This window comes from Mytilus californianus, unplaced genomic scaffold (assembly GCF_021869535.1).
Source record: "Mytilus californianus isolate M0D057914Y unplaced genomic scaffold, xbMytCali1.0.p SCAF_59, whole genome shotgun sequence".
Taxonomy (NCBI): Eukaryota; Metazoa; Mollusca; class Bivalvia; order Mytilida; family Mytilidae; genus Mytilus; species Mytilus californianus.
The window spans coordinates 436444-453549 of NW_026262711.1; the positions used below are offsets into that span (position 1 = coordinate 436444).

General features: G+C 33.4%; 1 long non-coding RNA gene across 1 annotated transcript; it reads right to left on the reverse strand.

The window, feature by feature from the left end:
* Positions 1 to 707: 707 nt before the first annotated feature.
* On the reverse strand, positions 708 to 12464 carry LOC127704139 (uncharacterized). Its single transcript, XR_007983160.1, has 2 exons — positions 12232 to 12464; positions 708 to 2671 (listed from the first exon to the last, which is right to left on the reverse strand). It is a non-coding gene; the product is annotated as an uncharacterized LOC127704139 (long non-coding RNA).
* Between the last annotated feature and the right edge of the window lie 4642 nt (positions 12465 to 17106).

Genomic DNA, 17106 nt, shown 5'->3' on the forward strand with positions numbered 1-17106 from the left:
GAAAACTCTACTTGATGCACTAGTTGTACCTTCAAAGCCTTTTTTTGTAAGTGCATCAGAAATTTTACCAAACATGGTGTCTCTTCTTCCCTTAAACATGTATCTAAATCATGTGGCTTCAAAGGTTCAATGGTTACTGTACCAAATACACCATTGAGTGCGTCTCTTCTATTAGTAACTTTAATTTCGTCTTCCACTTGTGTTTTTCAATCTGATTTGTTACTATTCGTAGTAAATTGTCTTTTATCATTCGACATAGACCAATATTTTCTTAAACAAGTGTTTGCTAGATTAAAAATGAATTGGCATTCAATTGAGAGGGTTGTTTACTTAAGGGACACTGTAGTGGTATTTACATTCTAATCAAGTCGTACGTACTCTTGTTTATTTTTTTTTTACTTATTTTGAAACCTTTACTTCTTACCTAAGCACCTCCCAAAGGCTCATTCTCTGTTTAACCCACTGCAAGCCCACACTCTTGTTATGTCTCCTTCCCTTGAATTCATGATTAGTATTCATCTCTTACCAAACTTACCCCTAACCCCTAACTTAACATTCACAATTCATTTATTACTCCTATTTGAATTTAAATCCTAACCCCTAACTCAACTTTCAAAATTTATCTTGCCTTGAAGTTCGTTAAACTATTTTTTCGTACGTTAATTAAAAACAAAATGCATACAAACGTGACAAATCAATAGAAAGAATATATTTTCAGCATACAGTAAGTTTAATAAATCAGCTGCACAATTATACAATATTACAGTGTATAATAAACAGAAAATATTTTCATTAAGAAAATATATCTTCGTTACTCAAAAGTACAATTTCATATATTAGCTGATTGAAAATATAGCTCATCTATTTTTGTATAATTCTTTTTTTGAAGGTTCGAATTGAACAGTCTGTTTTCTTTTCAGTATTTTCAGGACTTGTTTGTCTTGACGTCATTTTCGCTTTTTTTGTTATAACGGAGTATGATTTATAGATAAATCTAGGAAAATATTAATGGAGCCATATTCATGTTTTTAAAAAAGTAGAATTTTTGGTGAAAAACTTTTTCTTTGAATATACATATGGAAATACATATAGAAAACGAAAATTCCAAAATCTTTAAAATGTCGAAAAATAAAACTAAAACTTTCATCCAATACAAAAATTTAGATAAATTGTCAAATCCATTTTTGATTTTTCCGTATCTTGCTTTTGCTTTGGATATCTTTATTATTTGCACATGTTATACCATTCATGTGTTTTATTTGATTAACAAGGAGAAACACACGAACGAAATCTTGAAGAGTCATATAATTATATATGATTAATTGGTTAATTGAGTATAGCAAATATATCATTCATATTAAGGACGAGACGTATAATCAATTAATATAATACGTATATTTGACTTTACCGGGATAAAGAGGGGGATAATACCTTACTTTACGTCCACTAGGATAAAAAGTGGATAAGTTAATTTAAGTCTATTGGGATAAAAAGGGGGATAATAAGTTTAGTGGAAAATGGGGGGGGGGATTATCGAATAAAAGGGCCGAAGAGTAATCGTCAGCGAGACAGCATACCAAAAAAAGTATAAAATTTGTTCTACTTTACTAACCATCCATATAGAATATATTTATGTCGAGACAAATGATATTTTTCATGACATCTATAGTTCAAAATTAAAAATTCATCGCAATTTAAAGTTCACCGAAAACATATTTTCATGGTTTTTAAGATTTTCCGAAGGGGGAAGTAAACAACACGTCTTTGGCCTAAGCATTTTGAATGACTGAATGCAAAACCAAATTCCGAATCCGAATAAATTAAGTCATATTCATTTACGCGAGTTTCTTTTTTACGTAAAAAAAAAAGGCATTTCCGTCAAAACCATTACACACAAACAGACAATTTTCTTTTTTGTCAAAACGAATTCCCCACGGCCTAGCCAGTCCATCTGATTCAGTTAGAATTTCTCTATAATGTGTACCGTCTTTAGATACTGCTACTACATTGTCCGTACAGAAATCAGTCACGTACACATTTCTCTCACAATCTGTTGTCACACGATGTAAATTTTGAAATTTATCATTTGTGAACTGCCACATCAGTTTTCCATCTAAGGAGCAGCAGTATATTGATGCATTGTCTATACAGACCAACCTGTCGCTGTCTACTGTAATGTTGGTGATGCTGTCTGAAGGTAAAGTTATAGTACGTATTACTTCACCAGTTAGGTCCATCACATGTAGTTTACTCCGATAAATAACAACGTACAGGTTATTTTCATAATATGAGATTCCAAAGCAGAAAGCACTGGTTTTGATTGTGCTGGTGACAGAGCCTGAAGATATATTTATTATCATTATGATACTGCCGTTTGTACAGGATACTGCTACAGTATTACTATCTATTTCTGTCATATACCAAGGTCCACAAGACAGAGGCATTGGATGGATATCAGTGCCGTCTAAATTACAAATAAAAAGTCGTTCATTCATAAAGTCGGCAAACAGTAGTTTTTTGCTTATTTTGATACAGTCATAAAGGTATGGTCTTTCATCTTTTGACAATCTTAAATTCTTTAACTGTTTACGCAAAGTGACAGAAACAGGAAGATTGTATTTGACAGGTGTTTGAGCTTGGACAAAAGCTTCTTCTGTGGTTGATATATTTCCTGAAATAGATAATTATGCATTGAGTTCATCATTTGAACAAATATTTCGTTAACTTATAAATAAAGGCAGCAGTAGTATAATGTTGTTCAAAAGTCAGAAATCGATTGAGAAAAAACAAATCCGGGTTACAAACTAAAATCGAGGGAAACACATCAACTATAAGAGGAAAATAAAGGAACAACAGAAACACTGAAGTGCAACAAAAACAAACGCCAACATACATAGAAACGAATTTTTTTAAAACAACTGCTACAAACTAAAACCGAGGGGAACACATCAAATATAAGAGGAAAACAAAGGAACAACATAAACATTGAAAAAAGAAGATACAAACTAAAACCACTTTAATAGATTAATTGTGTAAAAAGTAAAATAACAAAAAAAAACAAATTCCAAGAAAATTCAAAACGGAAAGCCCTTTATCAAACGGCAAAATCAAAAGCATGAAACGAATGGCAAACAACAGTAATATTTTCGACTATCATTTCATCGTGTAGAAAATAGTTATAGCTAGCTAAACCTCTCACTTGTATGATAGTCGCATTAAATTCCATTATACTGACTAAAAAGTACCGAGCATCGCCAAAAGAATATTTCCAAAAAATAGACTAAACAGTAAAGGTTAATAACTAACAAAGATAAACAAAAGAACAATAGAACACGTAATAAAGATAATGGACAACGTCAGTACCTAGAATCTAAACTTTAAGACCATCATGTATTATTTGTAAAGATGATATGGAATATTTATCAACAAGGTCTTGGTATCTTCAAATGAACTTTCTGCTCAGACACTGATGACGTTTTATAAAGTCTGAGTAGCAGCTGCACGCTCTTGAATACAAAAAGAGTTGTGAAATGAATATCCCATATGCACGTGAAGTAAGTATATTGGTACTCGGGATGGGGAATATATCTTTTGTTTAGCACACTTATATGTTATATTAAATCTTTCGCGACCTCAAACTTTCACTACTTGCTCTATCAGATCTTATCAATTTCTTTTGACTGTTGTTTTCATTATGAAATTCACAAAATGACAACAACGAGCGCAGCAAAATCAGACCCAATCACATGGAAAGTAGAATACGTGTGAATATCAATACAACTGTTGGGCATATTTATGTATTGGACATAGTAATACCATGGGAGAAGTTACTTATTTAAGCTAAGACATCTGATAAAAAAAACTCAACACAATGATGAAACTCGTCAAAATGAATGAAAGAATATACATACCAGCGATATGGGTTGGAAAGTTGGGCATGTGTTTTGTTAAACTTAATGAAACTTAATATGATTGTTAACTGGCAAGTCTAGATGATACTTTTGACTTTGGAAACTTCCAAAATGGCCATCGTTGCCATTGAAACTGCAAAAATGTCAAAAGTTTTAAAATGATCAAAAATGCTCTTAATGTTATGACAATTTACAGAAAGATGTATAGCCATGTATATACAGTAATTGCAACCTTAGGCCTTACTGTTTGACGTGAACTTGACTGATCGGTGAATGATCGGTGACGGATGTTTGACTGATCGATGACTGATCGGTGATCGATGACCCATAGAATCCGTCAATACGTCAAATTAGCTATGTGAGAGCTACCGTGACAACGGTCAGCGATCGATCAGTAAAGTAATTATATGCACGGATCGGACGGATACGTATATAATTAAAATTCTTATGTAAAACGAGCTCCACAGTATTGACATTCGATAAACGCGGACCTTCTTCTATACGTATTAACTTCCAATTATGGAACACCTACTCATTGGAATTATTTCCGGATGAGGAGTTATAAAAAAGTTTATGTTGCACACATGAAAGTTTCTAATAAAACCAAGAATATATACACTAAAATCCAAAGTTCACGGATTAAAATATTAAAAAAAAACAAAAAAAAAAAACGAAATCACTTAAGCTTTATACAATTAAAAAAAAAAAAAACGGGACACCCCTGCCTCTACCTTATCACATATGTACAACAGCTCATATCACAAATGTTCAATATATACGGGTTCACTTTATTAAGTCTCCCAAACGAAGTTTGGGAAGACTTATTGTTTTTGCTCAGTTCTTATTATTATTCTTCTTCTTCTTCTTCTCTTCTTCTTCCGCCGCTTTTAAATTTGAACTTGTCCGCACCCGTTCTCCAAAACCGCTTGTCAGATTAACTTTGGGTTTCACAATATGTTAGACTAACATGTCTAGTGGTGCAATCAGGGTTTGGTTTGTGCAATGGGGTTTATAAAGGGGTACTTTGAGGGGCAAAAAGAAAAGAGGGTTTTACTATAGAACCCTATGGGATTTTATTTTTTAAAATTTTCAAATGATTATAAATTGAAAACCGTTTGTGATAGACACAATCTTTTTAATTGAAAATGTTCTAAATGATAAAGCCCATTAAATGAAATACAGGGTTAGTCCCCAGGCACCCCCTGCCATTAAAGAAAGTTCTAATACCTTGTAAGTGGTCAAGATCCCCACCCCTAAACCATATATATTCTGGTTTGTCATGATAAAGCACATCAAATGTAATACAGGGTTAGTCCCCAGGGGTCACCCCCACCCCCTGCCATTTAAGAAAGTTCTAATATCTTCTAAGTGGTCAAGATCCCCACCCCTAAACCATATATATTCTGGTTTGTCATGCTAAGATGGTTTGAATGATATACAGGGTTAGTCCCCAGGGGTCATCCCGACCCCCTGCCATTTGAGAAATTTCTAATATCTTGTAAATGGTCGAGATCCCCACCCCTAAACCATATATATTCTGGTTTGTCATGATAAAGCACATCAAATGAAATACAGGGTTAGTCCCCAGGGGTCACCCCCACCCCCTGCCATTTAAGAAAGTTCTAATATCTTCTAAGTGGTCAAGATCCCCACCCCTAAACCATATATATTCTGGTTTGTCATGCTAAGATGGTTTGAATGATATACAGGGTTAGTCCCTAGGGGTCATCCCGACCCCCTGCCATTTGAGAAAGTTCTAATATCTTGTTAATGTTCGAGGTCCCCACCCCTAAACCATATATATTCTGGTTTGTCATGCCAAAATGATTTGAATGATATACAAGGTTAGTCCCCAGGCATCACTAATGCATATAACTTTACTGGACCAAACCAATTTTCACTGGACGTTGCCCAATGTCAGGTGACCCTGGGAATTACGAATTATGGGAGCTTCGTTTGGGAGACTTCGTAACAGCATCCTGTTACAATCATTTCTTGTTTACAGTTAATTTAAGAAGATAGATATTTTTAGATATTTGGATGATATTTTGGCTCTCAATAATGACGACTTCAGTATGTATACTAAAGAAATTTATCCTGTTGAACTTACTTTAAACAAAGCTAATACTAACAATGACCACTGCCCTTTCCTCGATCTTGATATCTATATCATTAACGAAAAGCTTAATACTAAAATATATGATAAAAGAGATGATTTTTCATTTCCTATCGTTAATTATCCATTTTTAGATGGTGACGTTCCCTTGTCACCATCTTACGGTGTTTATATATCTCAACTTGTACGATTCGCTCGTGTATGTAACAATGTTTTAGATTTTAACGAGAGAAATTTATGTATTACTGAAAAATTATTACACCAGGGTTTTCGATATCACAAACTAGTCAAAACATTTACTAAATTTTATCATCGGTATAAGGACATCATTCGTAAATATAGCTCAACATGCAGACTTCTTATACGTTCAGGTATTTCACATCCAATTTTTTATGGAAATATTCTTTATAAAGCACAAAAATGTCAGTATTCATGATCACCTCTGAAGCTAACAAAACCTTTAAATAGACTTATAAAGAAGGGATATAGTTACGATACTGTTGTCAGGTCATTAAAGATTGCATATTTTGGCGTTAATATTGATTCACTTATAGGGTCTTTGCATCGGCACTAAACACATTTATTTAAAAACCAGTTGTTGGCATGACACGGGTTATGTTCTTCTCATATATGTTATGATGGTATAATACTAAACCCCTAACGGGATGGATTGTGCCTGATATTCATATGATGAAGACATAATCTTTCAATCAGTTTAATTGAAGTCTGGAGCTGGCATGTCAGTTAACTGCTAGTAGTCTGTTGTTATTTATGTATTATTGTCATTTTGTTTATTTTCTTTGGTTACATCTTCTGACATCAGACTTGGACTTCTCTTGAACTGAATTTTAATGTGCGTATTGTTATGCGTTTACTTTTCTACATTGGCTAGAGGTATAGGGGGAGGGTTGAGATCTCATAAACATGTTTAACCCCGCCGCATTTTTGCGCCTGTCCCAAGTCAGGAGCCTCTAGCCTTTGTCAGTCTTGTATTATTTTTAATTTTAGTTTCTTGTGTACAATTTGGAGTTGAGTATGGCGTTCATTATCACTGAACTAGTATATATATTTGTTTAGGGGCCAGCTGAAGGACGCCTCCGGGTGCGGGAATTTCTCGCTGCATTGAAGACCTGTTGGTGACCTTCTGCTGTTGTCTGTTCTATGGTCGGGTTGTTGTCTCTTTGACACATTCCCCATTTCCATTCTCAATTTTATTTAGAACTTAATGACGAGGAGCGGGGACAAATTCATAAAATGTCTATTTAAATATTTTAAAGAGTATAAATATATAGTGAATTCGAAAACAATTTTAAGGTTCAAAAGAGTAAATATTTAATATATATATAAGATACAAAGGGAAACTTGGCACGTTCGTTACATAAAAGGAAATTTATTGTTAATCTACTAATAGAGGAAATGTGAAATATTTGGAATTTGAATATAACAAACTCCTTTTTGATGTATTGTGACTTCCTATTTGATGTGGTTCACCTCGATTCGATAGGTGAATGGAGCATTTAAGCAACATATACAGCTATATTATGTTTATAGTCGCTTATTTTAAGCATATTTTACTGCACTTGATTTTGAGAAATAATATCAAATTTACTTAAATGGGGTTGTTGAGTACATGAACAATTGACCATCCTGCAGATTCAAAGAAGTGTTCTCCTACACTGAATCGTATAGATAGTGGGAGTTTTATCACTTTTGAAAAAGTTTTATTATTTAATTTCGTTGTTTTACTATCTTGTTTTAAATATCAAAATAGATATGACCACTTAATGTTAATCATGGGTATAATAAATTAACTCAATAATCTGACCTTAAATCAATATAAATCCTTGAAGATAGCGTTTGCCACAATTGGTGAGGAGTACAAGATCAGTTAATTGATATGCAGTGTAATTAACTTAGACATGCACGTCTGCATTGACAAGCTATTGAACTATGGCAAAGTAAGATCACGGTCTCTGTCGGTTACCAATCCATGAACAAAGGGTCTTTGGGTAACCGTAAATTAAAATTGCAAATCTAATCTTTTCAATAGAAGAGATAATTAAAATTGAAATAAAATTAAAATATAATAAAATTAGGAACCAAACGTGTGCTGAATTGAAGCCTGACAACAGATGTCCAAATCAACATGAGAAACTATGTTTGAAGTGCAAATGAAGATTAAATGGATAAATGTTCTAAATCAAATAATAATAAATCAAGTTTATCGGTACTTGTGCAGCCAATAAAGTCCGTCACTAAACACATGTGAAATGTTTGTCATAATAAAATGTTTCGGAAATTGTTACCCCCTATCAGTACTATGAAGGTGAATAATTTAAATTTAAAAAAAAAAACCTGTATGTTAAGGACCGCCGTAACTACAAGCTAACAGATTCCCGAAGCCATGAACCTATTTGGCCGTTTTGTGGACAAATTGTATAATGTCATATAAATCTTGCTATAACCTATACAGAAACAAATCATTTCCGATATCTGATAAATAAACACCGTCTAAAAATAAATCTGGGTTGTCTTCGGATATTTCTGGATATTTAATATAAGAATCATGTTTGATGATATATGTAGCTGCTAAACTATTTAATCTAACTCTAGTTCTGTTCAAAGATATGTGTACAATCTGATTCCTATATTCCAATCTAGGCAAAACTCGAGACCTAACAAATTTTGACTGTGGCAGTAAAACCCGAAGGCAATCAATTACTTTAAAATATCGTGTCCTAATACACATGACCCCATTTGTCCGATATCATTTTAACCACAATAAAGTACTAATAATTGCGGGGGTTTTCGAGTGTAAGCAAGTGTTTCACTTTGGCTATTATCACACAAATCCTAATACCACTTTTCCCTTGCAACCATATTGTAGTTTTATTCGTTCCAAACCAAAATTTACACCGTCTACAGACCTTCCAACATGTGAAATGCATGTTTGAGATCACCCCCAGTTTTTGGTTGGGTTCGTGTTGCTCAGTCTTTATTTTTCTATGTTATGTTTTGTGTACAATTGTTTGTCTGTTGGTCTTTTTCTTTGTTAGCCATGGTATTGTCTGTTTATTTTCGACTTATGGGCTTGAATGTTCCTCTGGTATCGTTTGCCTCTCTTTTGATGATTGAAAAACACACCACCGAATACTCTTTTGGTGACCTAAGAGTCTTAAAGTGACGATCAGGCGAGTATCCAAATATCAAATTATTAAGGTACAATATATACAAACAATTAAATGGGGACACATGTCAAAATTGACTTGCAAACTTTAGCGTGGGTATTCTGGTATATGTTATATAAGATTTCGATTCCCAAAGACCGAAATCCTGAATTTTATCATCAGAAAACCCCATTTTCGAAGACTCCGGTGCGGCTCCGATCCTAAAACTGTGACTCCGAAAATTTGCCGATGAAATATTCGAAACATTCAGAGCTTTCTAAAACAGCGTTAACCTGATAACGTGTAACATAGTTTCCACAGTAGTGTACGAATGCTTTTGGGTTTGGCATTAGAATATTTCTTTACATGAGATTTAATTGAAGGTATAATTATTAAACTTCCTTTGCCCAACTGATCAGTGTTTGAAAATTTAAGGTAGATAGAAACATTATTTTCCAAAAAACTAAAATCATATAACGGCAAAGCGTGAGAATGTGCCAGTGATTTGTTGACTACTAATTCTATCCAAAAAAGCCAAATTAGACCAAACTAAACAACCCCGAAAACAATAAAGTTTCATGCTGTGAAAGATATACAGATTGATTTTCTAAATGATAACATTTTTGGTGTTATCAGTAATATTTCACATTTTACATTTAAAGGCTATACCAAAAATATAAGACTTGACAGTAGACAGAGCATAACCTCGCATAAAAAAAATGCTATGACGCTACAGATAACATTAAGTGAGAGTGACCAAATAATGGCATGTCCGTGTGAAGATCTAAATTGATCAGATGAAATGACAGCAGTTTCATACGTGTTAGTTGTGTTTGGTGAGATTGACGCCGTGAACAACTTGTTGTATTCAAATTTGAGATCACTTGCAGAATAGATTGTGTGACCTTTTCTTGTTCCTGTAAAGCCTCTGGAGAGACAAGCGACGAAACCGTGGCCACTGTTGACGAGAAATTGAATCCGCATTAAAGTTTTTGTTTGATTTATTATGTAGATATAGGAAGATGTGGTATGAGTGCCAATGAGACAACTCTCCATCCAAGTTACAATTTATAAAAGTAAACCATTATAGGTCAAGGTACGGCCTTATGAACTGCTTTGAACTGAATATTTTAAAACCATAGCTTGTAAACTATAGGTCGAAGAATATGCTTCTTGATCTAAACATTTTAGAATACAAGATATCAATAAGTGCTTTTTTGTCAACGTGTACGATAATTTTTTTATTCGCAAAGGTTTCATACCACTAATGAAAGGCTCATACAATAGGTAATAACTCTAAAAGTTTAATGTCCTTTAATTAACTACAACCTAACTGAAATGACGACCAAGAAAAGAAAGCTCAATAAGGGTGTAAATACGAAGCACATCCTCCAAACGCTATCAGTAAATAACTCCATATCAACATTTGATATCCAATCGGAATCGAAAAATATAACATTCGCCATTAAAACAATCTAAAAGTAACGAACAATGCCATATGTCTTCCTTAATTGGCGCGGTGAGCCTTATGTGGTGCCGAGGATTTGATACTGCTGACCTTGCAACAGTCTGTTTAATGCCCTACCGTAGTATCACTCTCGAACAAATATTCTCAAAATGCATGTAAAAGACTGGAGAATGCGTAGCGTTGTTCTTTTTTTGCCTAACATGTTTTAAATAATTGTTTTCAATTTCAGCAATGTCTTGGGGAATTTTAAATGACATTTAAATTGTTTTAATTTCAAACCCCAAAAAGATCAGAAAATGATTTTGACCAAACTGTCTTGTCATGTGCCAAAGGAACTTCTAACTCATCACATATATTCACTCATTAGGTTAAGGCAAGTTGAATCAGCACCCGGGCCTGCAAACAAAATAGCATCTAAGTAGTGTATAACACTATCCGTTCCCGTTTTGTCTTTAAAGATACATTCTACAACCTTGAGGCAAACAGCGGTCCACGAAGGAAGTCACAAATTTGAAACCAATTAACTCGAATTCATCCGGGTGAACGGGTAGAAGCCTAAATGCCGAGCTGATATATTTTTCCCAAATTAGGGCGAAAAATAAACTCATCATAGATACCAGGATTGAAATTTTGTATTTGCGCCAGACGCGCGTTTCGTCTACAAAAGACTCATCAGTGACGCTCGAATCAAAAAAAGTTAAAAAGGCCAAATAAAGTACGAAGTTGAAGAGAATTGAGGACCAACAATTCTTAAACGTTTTGACAAATACAGCTAAAATAATCTATTCCTAAGGTAGAAAAGCCTTAGTGTTTCAAAAATGTAAAGTTTTGTAAACAGTTAATTAATAATTATGACCATATCAATGATAATTCATGTCAACACAGAAGTGCTGACTACTGGGCTGGCGATCTTTCCTTGGCTACCCACCATATCTAGTGCGTGGTCAAACGGTGTATAAGTCAAAGAATCCAAACCCTTATCAATATAAACATTTACGCTTAAACCATGTGGAAACGATAAATGTTGTATAAGCCTCCACGAACCATACTTTTTAGAAAATAAGTCATTCGGAGACAATCTAGTATAAAAAAGAGGTATATGGTTAACGTTAAAAGGGCCATCTATTGTACCAAAATTAATTTCTGTCAATAATTTGTTTGCAACTTCAACTTCATAGCTACAAGACGGCATTCTGATTTTTTAGCCTAAACCGGGAATCTTACTAGCTCCGAGACGTTTGCACTCATTTTAGAAGCCCTCTTGCCTCTCCCAAATGACTTGACAAATAAGTATCAATGAAAACCAGAAATGCATCGGTCCACTGACTAATATTATCAATCTTTACGGTTGCTGCCTTTGGTTTAAATTGTAGGAAACCATCTTTTATTATCAAAGTATTGGCATTATCATCAATACGTACGGGGTTCGACAATAAACAACCCAGATCAATAGATTCACCATTTAAGACATTGTGTCTGATATTGCTTGAAACATTATTTCCAAATCATTGCTGATGCTAGAAATTTCATGTACATAATTGACATTAGATTCAAAATTTTGAAATGTACCTTGTTCAGTGATGTCTAGTGAATGACACACAGGCATTACAGACTCTGCATTAATTGCCGAATCTGCTGAACTGGTAGATGGCCCTGGTGCATTAGATGTTGGAATTTGTATTCAGGGCCCTACATCAAGTTCTGTTTGTGACGGTGTAGCTGTTCTGTCATTCTCAGCACCATCGGCTGATCTCTTTCTTTCAACTCCTTTTCCCGTCGCGACAGTTTCCAATTTAGACATCACTAACCTTTTAATAAATGAACACAGTGTAAGTAAAAAAAAAAATAGTTGTAAATCTTAAAATGTATGTATAACTAAATATAAAAGTAAACATGAAATGAAAAACACAATATCTATGATGGAAAATAATTGGCAATAAAACAATTAATCAAATGTCAATTTAAAGCATTTACCAAATATTTGTTAACGGAAGCCTAGTTAAATATAATTCACTGAGATAATTCACAACATCAAATAACAATAAGGTGAACCATTGATAATTGTATTATCTATCAAAATTGTAGCATTTTTATGAAAAGCTAATAAATGATAAAATTACAGATATTAAAGACAACAGCAAACTCAATATTTATAAACATATAAAACTAAATAATACAGAAGAACACTATTTAAATTGCTCGAATTTTTAATTTAGAAAAATGACCACAATTTATTAAAAGAAAAAGATATCTTTAAGTACCAAGAGAAGAAAGATTATGCAAAAACTGTTGGAGATGGAATTATTTTTTTTTCATAATCTGATATTAATAAAAAAAAATTTGATAAATAATAAAAACAATATTTAATTTTTTTTATAAATGTGAACATACAATATATATATTTAAATGATTTATATAAAATACATATATCCTCAGCCCAAGATCACACATTCAGGTAAATAAGATTGGATCCTTTTTAAAACATAGTCTATGGAACTGAGGACAGGGGACTCTTGAAATATTTACTTTCATTATGTAAATAAATGATCTTGTTGATAGTGTTTGTTTTCATTTTGTTATTTTGTGTTAAAGTAGCACATGCCAATACAGATTGAATTGAAAATAAAATTGAATTATAACCGCAAATAGCTTTTTTTCATTTTGATTTTTTAATTGTAATTAACATATATATACAAAATCACAATTGAATAATGTTTGGTTTTTGGCAAATTTTATCTTTAAGATTCCAATTCTTCAGTATAAGTCTTTAACTAATAAATATGTTTTAAGACAAGAAGTATTGATTTATTTTTACATTTCCTGATGATCATATTAAGATAGTTTGCTTTTATTTCATTTTCGGTATGATTTATTTTAATTGTACCACCGAATCGAATATTTAAAGCATACATACATTTATCCTATCTTCTTTTCTAATAATTTTAAAAGTCAAACAATTATGTTATTTACATCAATGAAATAATTATGGGATTTGTGATAATCTATCAATTATACATATTGAATTTGACATTGAATGGTTCTTTGTCACTAGATGTGATTATAAAACTGTATTTAAAGATTGACTATTGAAAATCGGGATTTCAATATTTGACAAAAATATAGTTTACATTTCTTGGTCACTTATTAAAAAACAAAGTGATTATTTTCGGATTGAAAAAGTGTTAGTTCATTCACACTTACGGAGAATAAAGCAATATATCAAATGACTTCCCAATGATACTTAGCTCACAAAAGTAATAAAAATATCAATGTAATAGATGCAATACATTATTTTGGGAATTAAATCCATACAAACAACAGATGGCACATTCTTATTCCTAAACTCAGGTCAATCAATTATACATTATTCATATGATCTATTTCAACTTTGATACAAACTTACTCGTACATCATGCACAGCCAAGCAGACGTACCACTTTGGTAAGGGTCATATTGCCGGTCGACCAAGAAGAGTAAATATAAAGAGATATATTGTGAGATTGTAGCAAAAATCATTCATGATTGTTTAACATTTACCTGGGCCTGTTATAGCTTGCTATGATATATGGGTTTTGCTAATTGATGAAGGTTATATGGTGAATTTTAGTTCCTAAGATCTACATTATATGTTATCTGATGGATAGTTGTCTCATTGACGCAAACATACTACATTTCGTTATTAAGGTCTTACCTTTCACTATAAGGAAAGACCTTTCTGTTTTTCTTCTGATTATTATTAGTTTTTTCCACTTTTCCATTGAAAGACCTATTGGTTTTGTTCTGATTAATATTATTATTAGGTCTTTCTACTTTTCAGTGGAAAGACCTATTGGTTTTGTTCTGATTATTATTAGTTTTTACTTCTTCCGCCAAACACTTTTCTTGCGGTATAAAAATGTTTTGCAAGATGTCGCTCTTTTCTTGCGGTATAAAAATGTTTCGATATTTTGGATATTCTATCGAACAGTTATTGCGCTTCTGAAACTGTTTAACTAAACTGTTTAGTCGAAGATTTTTTTATTGAAAGAGTTATCTCACAAACACTGTTTCTCTTGTTATTGTAACTCCTCCGTAACCAAAAAAGAAAACGACAATTTTTTTCCCTAATAATTCGTTACATCCTCAGGAATTTTCGGCTGATTTTGATCGAAGCGATCCAGTGACATCTTCTAGGAGTTATCTACCTTTACCAATAAAACTTGTCGTTATGGTTTTGAAACTCATAAACTGTAAGCCGTAGAAACCTAGAGTCCCTTTATTCGAGGTCCTTGGGTCCTAACTTAGAAAATGAGGTCAAGGTCAAAGGTCAATGTCATGTTCTAAATTTTGACATTCACTTCATATCCCTTCTACTCAGAAAGAGTTATAGATGTCGACAAAAAAAATAACCAAAATGATAATCGCGACATGATACAACTGGAAAGTTGTTGAAATTTTACGCGTCATTTTCTTGGGGTTCAATGCCACTGAAATGGTAAAATGAACAAATGAACTAATTATAGCTTCCAACTTTGCAGCTATCATGATGTATACATGCATCTTGTCTTAAATAATCAACCAAGGTCCACCACCACCGACCACTCCCACTTTTTCCAACCGATTCTTTTTTTACGAACTTTTTTTAAGATAGTTTACTTCTGTCAGGACTGAAGTTGGAGAAACAGCAGACTTTACACGGATCGAATTTCTTCACCTGGCTATCATACTTTCCACTGAAAAGAAAACCATTCTTAAAATTCTCAATGATACTGTAGTTAATAGTCTCTTCCATAGATCTGGTGTAATCAAAAAGTACATATTTCTCATTAGTGAAACAGTGAGCTAAATCTGTCTTCTTACCACTTTCCAAACAAATACAATCTCTATACAACTGTATATACTTGGCAAGAAATGTTTTTCCTTCTCCACCAACTGCATCATAAATCCATAACACTTTACGATCATCTTGTTCATCTAACAATCTCAATGTTTCGATTTGCCAATCAAATAATATACAATTCTGAATATCATACAACTGTTTGTCTTCTTCGTGCTCCCTATGAAATACGGCAAATTGGCTATCAAAAATCTTCTTATCAATGTAACTTAAATAGCAATAAGGTGGTAAAGTATGCATAATCTTAGACCACTTCATAGCACAACAATAAGATTTACAGATAGTACCTAGCCAGTCTTTGTCCACACCACAGACAACAGAGCGATAGTCCTCTTTGGTGATATATTTAACCCAGTCTTTAATCTTCTTCGGAGACTGGACATCCGTGTAACCCGGGCAGAGAAATTCGATAACCCAAAGATTCTGGAACTCTTCAAAGCTGTACTGGTCTTTCGTTTTGACATAGGCGTGCGAGTGTGCATTAGGCAAATAACCCCCTCCTGCTTCATCACTAATAACCAACCCAATAACCTCTTCATGGGTGAATTCCATTCGTGGGCTGAGGAGTCTCTGGGAAACGCGGTATTTAACTGGATACGAGAACGTAAGGGCGAAGTTCTGACCACGCTTCTCACTGGGTAAATGTCGTTCATCTCCCTCAACAGGTTCAGCTGGGACACCTCTCGGTTCACGGCCTGAACTGCTATGCGGTACCATACCTCCAACTCTATGGTCTTCAGGAACCATTTGTTTGCTAGCGAACTTTCTGCAGGCATTGCTCTTCTTATGTTTGGCTAAGGACTGTCTATTCAACCACTTCTGACAATTGGAACACTTAACTTTAACAACTTCTCTCTTTTTCTTTTCTAGAACTTTCGACATATGTGCGGCTTTTTTTTTTTTTTTTTCTTTTTTTAGCTAAGCCATTGACCATGTGATGATTAAACGTTACCTTCATTCTTAACTGGTTGCGCCAGTTGGTAAAGATATGTGACGCAAACTGATAGCATTTTATCATATTAACTCCCTCTACTTCACAACCAGCTTCTACTAAAAGCCCCTGCACTTTTCCTAAAATAATAAAAATAGAAGTTTTTTTTATTAGTATATTGACTTTACCTATAACAATAATATAAGGATGAGGCTTCAAACAGGACAAATGTGCGGATCTGTGGTGCAGCCACTTCCTGTTTGCTGATAGTTTGAAATTTAACCACTTTATGTACAATGAAAATTTGTTTTGTTTTACAACATAAAGACAATAATAGTGTATAGAGAAGTTTTTCCAGGTTTCTTGCCAGTTCTTATATTGTTGCTATGTCAGGTCAATACACTATCATTGTCTATGTGCATGTAATTTCACCTATATTCATAAGTGAATAATGATTAACAGAACACAATATTTATATCTTGAGATCTTCATCCTCTTCAACTATCCAAGTGTAAGTGTAAAATGCACCCTTCAGATATGCAAGGTAAGGCCTCTGAAAATAACAAAACACATTCAGGGATGTAAAACCTATCCTTGAGATATACAAGATAAGGCTTCTGAAAGTAAAAAAAAACAC